A 7,058-nucleotide genomic window follows, 5' to 3' on the forward strand; every position below is an offset into this window, starting at 1 on the left:
CTGCGAGGTATCAGGTGTCAGGAGCTTTTGAGACGGGTCTTACTGTCAGGGCTGCCGCCCAGTCCCAGCTCACATAGGACCAAGTCAGCCAGTGCTTAGTTTCAAAGAGTCTTTATTGGATTACAGGTTCCATTTCCAAACTGCAATATGCAGCCCTACTTCTTCTAGGTCAGAACGACGAAGACCCGTCTGAGTCTCCGCCTCTTGCGCACCAGCTTAATACCCTAGCCTTGCTCCACCTCCTGCGCCTTTCCTTCCGTCTCTGGGTCCTTCTGCCCTCCGGGGTCTCTCCCTTCCTACTCTCTTCAGACGCGGACCCCCCTGACCCTTCCGCCTCCTTGCGGCGGGCTTTAGGACCCGGCTCACTCTCGGGGCTGCTGACTGCGCCAGCTTCCGCTACATTTGAACTTGGCGCGCGCGCCCAACTCTCCACTTTCCTCTTGATCGTTTCATCGCTCCCCGAGGTGGGCGTGACTACTCCTGACTCATGCCCTCCCTCTTCCTGAAAGTCTCCGGAACCCGATATCTGGTCCCCTTTCTCCCCGCTGCTCCCGGCTGGGCACGTGGGTCCCGATCTCCAACTGCTGCTTTCTGATCCCTCTCTGGACCCTTCTTCCTGGGGTGTCCCCCTGCTCTCCCCCCTTGCTCTGGCTGCTGGCGCTCCCTTCTGGGAATCCTCGGACTCGCTAGACAGGCTCGGTGATCTTGGGTCGTCATCCCCGCTCATCCTTCCTTCGTATTCCTCCCCCTCGCTCTCTGTCTCCTCCCTTCTCTGCGTCTCTGCTCCTGAACCCCTGACAACAGGCGACTGCAGCTGTTCCCTCCCCCTCCATCTTGAGATCGTGTCGTTGGGGGTGGCTACAGAGGTCCTCCATCATAAAAAGCTTGAAGACAGGACAAATAACTTCCCCCACAAAAAAAACCTAGGTCTCCCCCAACAAACGTTTGAGACTAGCTCCCCTAAATCTAAAAGATGGGTATAAATGCTGTCAGGGGTTCAGGAGCAGAGGCGAGGGCAAGGGAGGAAACAGAGAGCGAGGGGGAGGAGGCAGACGAAAAGATGAGTGATGACGACGACCCGAGATCTCCGAGTCTTTCCAGTGAATCAGAAGATTCACAGAAAGGAGCACCAGTGGCCAGAGCAAGGGGGGAGCCTAGGGGGACACCCCAGGGAGAAGGGTCCAGAGGGGGCTCAGAGGGGAGCAGTTGGAAATCGGGACCAGCGTCACCAACAGAGAGCAGGGGAGAAGAAGGGCGCCAGGTATCGAGCGCTGGCAGCTCGCAACAGGAGGGAGGGCACGAGTCAGGAGTGGCCACACCTCCATCGGGGAGCGAAGAAACGGTCAGGCGGAAAGTGGAAGGTTAGGCGCGCCCACCAAGTTCAAATGCACAGGAAGGTGGCGCAGTAAGCAGCCCGGAAAGGGAGCCAGGTCCTAAAGCCCGACGCAAGGAGACAGAAGGGTCCGAGGGGTCCGCGTCAGAAGAGTCCCGGAAGGAAGAGACCACGGGGGCAGAGGGACCCAGAGAAGAACGGTCAGGCGGAAAAGGTGGAGTAAGGCTAGGGTATTAAGCTGGTGCACAGGGGGCGGAGACTCAGACGGAGCTCCGCCGGTCTAACCCATAAGACGTAGAGTTGCGCGCAGCAGCTTGAGAATGGAAACTGTAACTCAATAAAGACTTTTATAAAGTGACCGCTGGCTAGCGTGATCCTCTGTGAGCTAGCATCTGGAAGCAGCTCTGACAAATGCGCACGCCGCTAGGTGCGCGCCGCTGCCCTACAAACTCTGATAAGCTCCTCCCACAGCTAATCCCCTGCCTCAACAGAAACCCTGCCCCCTCTGACCTTTACACAGGGAAAACAGCTAATCAACCACAAAGAAACACACACACACAAGAAAACCCTTTTTGCTCCTTCTTCAACTGCTGCCCTGCAAACTCTGATAAGCTCCTCCCACAGCTAATCCCCTGCCTCAACAGAAACCCTGCCCCCTCTGACCTTTACACAGGGAAAACAGCTAATCAGCCACAAAGAAACACACACACACACACACAAGAAAACCCTTGTTGCTCCTTCTTCAACTGCTGCCCTGCAAACTCTGATAAGCTCCTCCCACAGCTAATCCACTGCCTCAACAGAAACCCTGCCCTCTCTGACCTTTACACAGGGAAAACAGCTAATCAGCCACAAAGAAATACACACACACACACACACACACACACACAAGAAAACCCTTTTTGCTCCTTCTTCAACTGCTGCCCTGCAAATACCTTTTTCATTTCATTATAGATCATCTCCCAGAATGCCTTAATCTTTGGCCATGTCCACCAAAGGTGAAAGAATGTACCTTCAATTTCATTACATTTCCAACATTTATTATTGGGCAAATGGTAGATTTTTGCAAGCTTGACTGGTGTTATGTACCACCTGTAAATCATTTTCATTAAATTCTTTTTTAAGGCATTACATGCCATAAACTTCATACCTGTGGTCCATAACTGTTCCCAGTCAGCCATCATTATGTTATGTCCAACATCTTGTGCCCATTTAATCATAGCAGATTACACCGTTTCATCCTGAGTATTCCATTTCAGCAGCAAGTTATACATTCTTGACAAATTCTTAACTTTAGAGTCTAACAATTCTGTTTCCAATTTTGAATTTTCCACCTGGAAGCCTAATTTTTTATCCAAATTATATGCCTCCATTATTTGATAGTAATGGAGCCAATCTCGTACTCTGTTTTTTAATTTTTCAAAGCTCTGCAATTTTAATCTGTCTCCCTCTTGTTCCAAGATTTCCCAATACTTTGGCCATTTCGCCTCCATATTGAGTTTTTTTCTGAGCCTTTGCTTCCATTGGTGACAGCCATCTTGGGGTTTTATTTTCTAACAAGTCCTTATATCTTATCCAAACATTATACAATGCTTTTCTGACAATATGGTTTTTAAACGCTTTGTGTGCTTTAACCTTATCATACCACAGGTATGCATGCCAACCAAATACGTTGTTGAAACCTTCCAAATCCAACACATCTGTGTTTTCAAGAAGCATCCATTCTCTCAGCCAACAAAATGCGGCTGATTCATAATAAAGTTTAAGGTCTGGCAGGGCAAATCCACCTCTTTCTTTAGCATCTGTTAATATCTTAAATTTTATTTGAGGTTTCTTACCCTGCCAGACAAATCTAGAGATATCTCTCTGCCACTTCTAGAAACAGTCTATTTTATCCAAAATTTGCAATGTTTGAAACAAAAACAGCATTCTTGGCAATACATTCATTTTTATCACAGCGATTCGGCCTAGCAACGATAACTTCAAATTTGACCATATTTCTAGATCCTTTTTCACTTCCACCCAACATTTTTCATAATTATCCTTAAATAAATTCACATTCTTAGCAGTCATGTTAACCCCTAAATATTTCACTTTCTTAACCAGTGTCAATCCTGTCTCCTTCTGAAACTTATCTCTCTCAATCACAGTTAAATTTTTCTCTAAAACCTTAGTTTTCATCTTATTCAGCTTAAAGCCTGCTACCTGACCAAATTCTTGGATCAATTCTAATACTCTTTTGGTGCTAGATTCTGGCTCCTGTAAAGTTAATACCAAATCATCAGCAAATGCTTTCAATTTGTACTGTTTGGCTCCAACTTGTATGCCTCAGAATTCTAGATCCAGATCTAGATGCTTGGCTCTGGCCTTAAATTGCCCAGATTTTGCTAGCTTCAGACAGGGTTGATTGTCTTCCCAAACAGTGATGGGCAAACTACAATCCCCACAGATCTCTTGCACCAAGCATCTATAGAACTCCAGTTCCTGACACAAATCTGACAGTGAGCTGAACTCAGCCTCAGTAGAGGACAGTGCAATGAGACTTTGCTTCCGGGACTTCCACCCAACAAGAGATTCGCCAGACTTTATCACCATCCCAGATACGGACTTCCTGTCATCCAGATTCGCCCAGTCGCTGTCTGCCCAGCATGTGAGCTTCATCTCACCTACAGCTGACAGTTTGAGACTGAAGTCTTTGGTATCCTGCAGGTAACGCAGTACCCGCTTGATACCATGCCAGGCACTTACACTGGGCTTTGAAGCTTCCGTACTGAGCAGATTGGTAGCAAAAGCAATGTCTGGTCTGCTCCATTGGGACAGATACAACAGACTACCCAGAGCTGACTGAAAGAGCTCAGCGTTCTCAAACTCAGCACATTCTGCTTGCTGACTGTCTTTCACGTAGAATGTCTCCATGGGTGTCCTAACCTCTGCACAATCAGACATTCTGAACTTTTCAAGCAACTGCTCAATCTTGCCTTTCCGACTGAGCAAGAAGCTACCATCCTCAGTTCTAGCTATCTCCATGCCCAGGTAGATCTTTACTGCACCCAGGTTCTTGAGCTGGAACCGCTTCCCAAGCTCTTTGGCAAACTTCTGTACCTGTTTGCCTGCCCTTGTGGTGTAAATGATGTCATCAACGAAGATTAACACCATTTCCTGTGACTCTCCTGACCCTTTAAGGTACAGGCAACTGTCAGCAAGACTCTTCCTGAAACCTAGTGTCAGGGGCTCAGGAACAGAGGCACAGGGGAGGAAGGAAATGGAGAGCGAAGGGGAAGAATCTGAGGGCAGCGTAGGGGAGTATGGCAGTGACCCGAGAGATTCCATGAGCTTCTCCAGCGGATTGGAAGATTCCCAGAAGGAGGCGCCTATGGTCAGGGCAAGGGGGGTCCCAGGGGGGACGCACCAGAAACAAGGGGCCAGCGGGGACTCCCAAAGCAGCAGCTGGAGATCAGGACCGGCTTCCCCACCAGAGCGTAGTGGGGGGGAAGAGTCCCAGGTGTCAGGGCCAGCGTCTCATCCAGCAGGGAGAGAAGATGAGTCAGGGCTGACCACGCCTCTGTCGGAGAGTGGGGGAACGGAGGGGAGGTCAGGTCCAGCTAGCCTCCCCGAAGGGGGAAGCAGTGACAGGAGCAGTGTAACGGTCAGGAGGAAGGTTGCCGGCTGGGCGCGCGCCAAGTTCAAATGTACAGGCGCGTGGGACAGCAGAAAACCCGGATTGGGAACCAGGTCCTGAAGCCCGCCGGAGGCAGGGGGAAGATTCAGGGGACTCAGCGTCAGAAGAGTCTAGGAAGGGCAAGACCCCAGCTGACATGCGGAGCCAGAGGAGGAAAGAGCAAAGGAAGAGGTGGAGCAAGGCTAGAGTCTTAAACTGGTGTCTGGGGGGAGGAGATTCAGACGGAGGTTCAGCGGTCTAGAGTTTCAGACATAGAGCTGCACGCTGCGGAGGTGAAAGCGAAACTAAACTTCAATAAAGACTTTTGTATATAACAACAAACTGGCGTTGGTCCTTTGTGAGCGGGGACCTCGGGCAGCTCTGACATATACTCTTATGAAACTGCAGGTTATTACAATAATCCTGCCAATGTTTTATCTGTTTGCAATTTATCTGTAAATATTCAATAAACCATTTCCATTCTTTTATAAGAAGTTAGCTTGATTTATTCTTCTTCTGGTAAGTTTCACTATACAGTGGTACCCCGCAAGACGAATGCCTCGCAAGACGGAAAACCCGCAAGACGAAAGGGTTTTCTGTTTTGGAGGCGCTTCGCAAGACGAATTTCCCTATGGGCTTGCTTTGCAAGACGAAAGCCCATAGGGAAATGCTGGCGGTCGGGAGCAAAGACTTTCGCCCACAGCCGGCCTTCAGAAGAGGACCTCTTCTGAAGGCTGGCGGGGGGCAAAAGTCTTTGCTCCCCCCCGCCTGCCTTCCCCCCGCCTGCCCCGGGCGATCTTAAAATGCTGGCGGGCGGGAGCGAAGCGTTCGCTGCCGACCCCCAGCATTTTAAAATCTCCAAGGGACAGCAGAGAAGTCTCTGTCCCGGGGAGATTTTAAAATGCTGGCGGGCGGGAGCGAAGCGTTGGCTGCCGACCCCCAGCATTTTAAAATCTCCCCGTGTCCGGGGAGATCTTAAAATGCTGGGGGTCGGGAGCGAAGCGCTGCCGACCCCCAGCATTTTAAAATCTCCCCGTGTCCCGGGGAGATCTTAAAATGCTGGGGGTCGGGAGCGTTCGCTGCCGACCCCCAGCATTTTAAAACGCTGTTCCGAAGCGGGGGGCGGGAACATCTGCCCCAGCCGCCCCGCTTCGGAACGCTGTTCCGAAGTGGGGAGGGGGGGCGGGAGCAGCTGCCCCATCCGCCCCACTTCGGAACGCTGTTCCGAAGTGGGGAGGGGGGGCGGGAGCAGCTGCCCCATCCGCCCCACTTCGGAACGCTGTTCCGAAGTGGGGAGGGGGGCGGGAGCAGCTGCCCCATCCGCCCCACTTCGGAACGCTGTTCCGAAGTGGGGAGGGGGGCGGGAACAGCTGCCCCATCCGCCCCACTTCGGAACGCTGTTCCGAAGTGGGGAGGGGGGGCGGGAACAGCTGCCCCATCCGCCCCACTTCGGAACGCTGTTCCGAAGTGGGGAGGGGGGGCGGGAACAGCTGCCCCATCCGCCCCACTTCGGAACGCTGTTCCGAAGTGGGGAGGGGGCGGGAACAGCTGCCCCAGCCGCCCCACTTCGGAACGCTGTTCCGAAGTGGGGAGGGGGGCGGGAGCACCTGCCCCAGCCGCCCCACTTCGGAACGCTGTTCCGAAGTGGGGAGGGGGGGCGGGAACAGCTGCCCCAGCCGCCCCACTTCGGAACGCTGTTCCGAAGTGGGGAGGGGGGCGGGAGCACCTGCCCCAGCTGCCGGGCTTCGTAGCGCTGCTGCGAAGCCGGGCGGGGGGGTGGGAACACCTTCTGAAGGCGGGCAGGGGGCGAAAGTCTTTGTCCCCCCTGCCTGCCTTCCCAGGGGCTTTTAAATCGCCCCGGACAGCGGAGAAGTCCTCCGCTGTCCCGGGGCGATTTTAAAATGCCGCCCGCCAGCATTTTAAGATCGCCCGGACAGGGGAGAAGTCCTCCGCTGTCCCGGGGTTTTTTAAAATGCTGGGGGTGGGAAGAAAAGCCCTTGTCCCCCCCCCCAGCCTTCAGAAGAGGTCCAGGGACAGACTGTCCCCGGACCTGGTCTGAAGGCGGTT

The sequence above is a fragment of the Podarcis bocagei genome (assembly GCF_964188305.1).
Source record: "Podarcis bocagei genome assembly, chromosome: 12".
In the NCBI taxonomy this organism is placed as follows: Eukaryota; Metazoa; Chordata; class Lepidosauria; order Squamata; family Lacertidae; genus Podarcis; species Podarcis bocagei.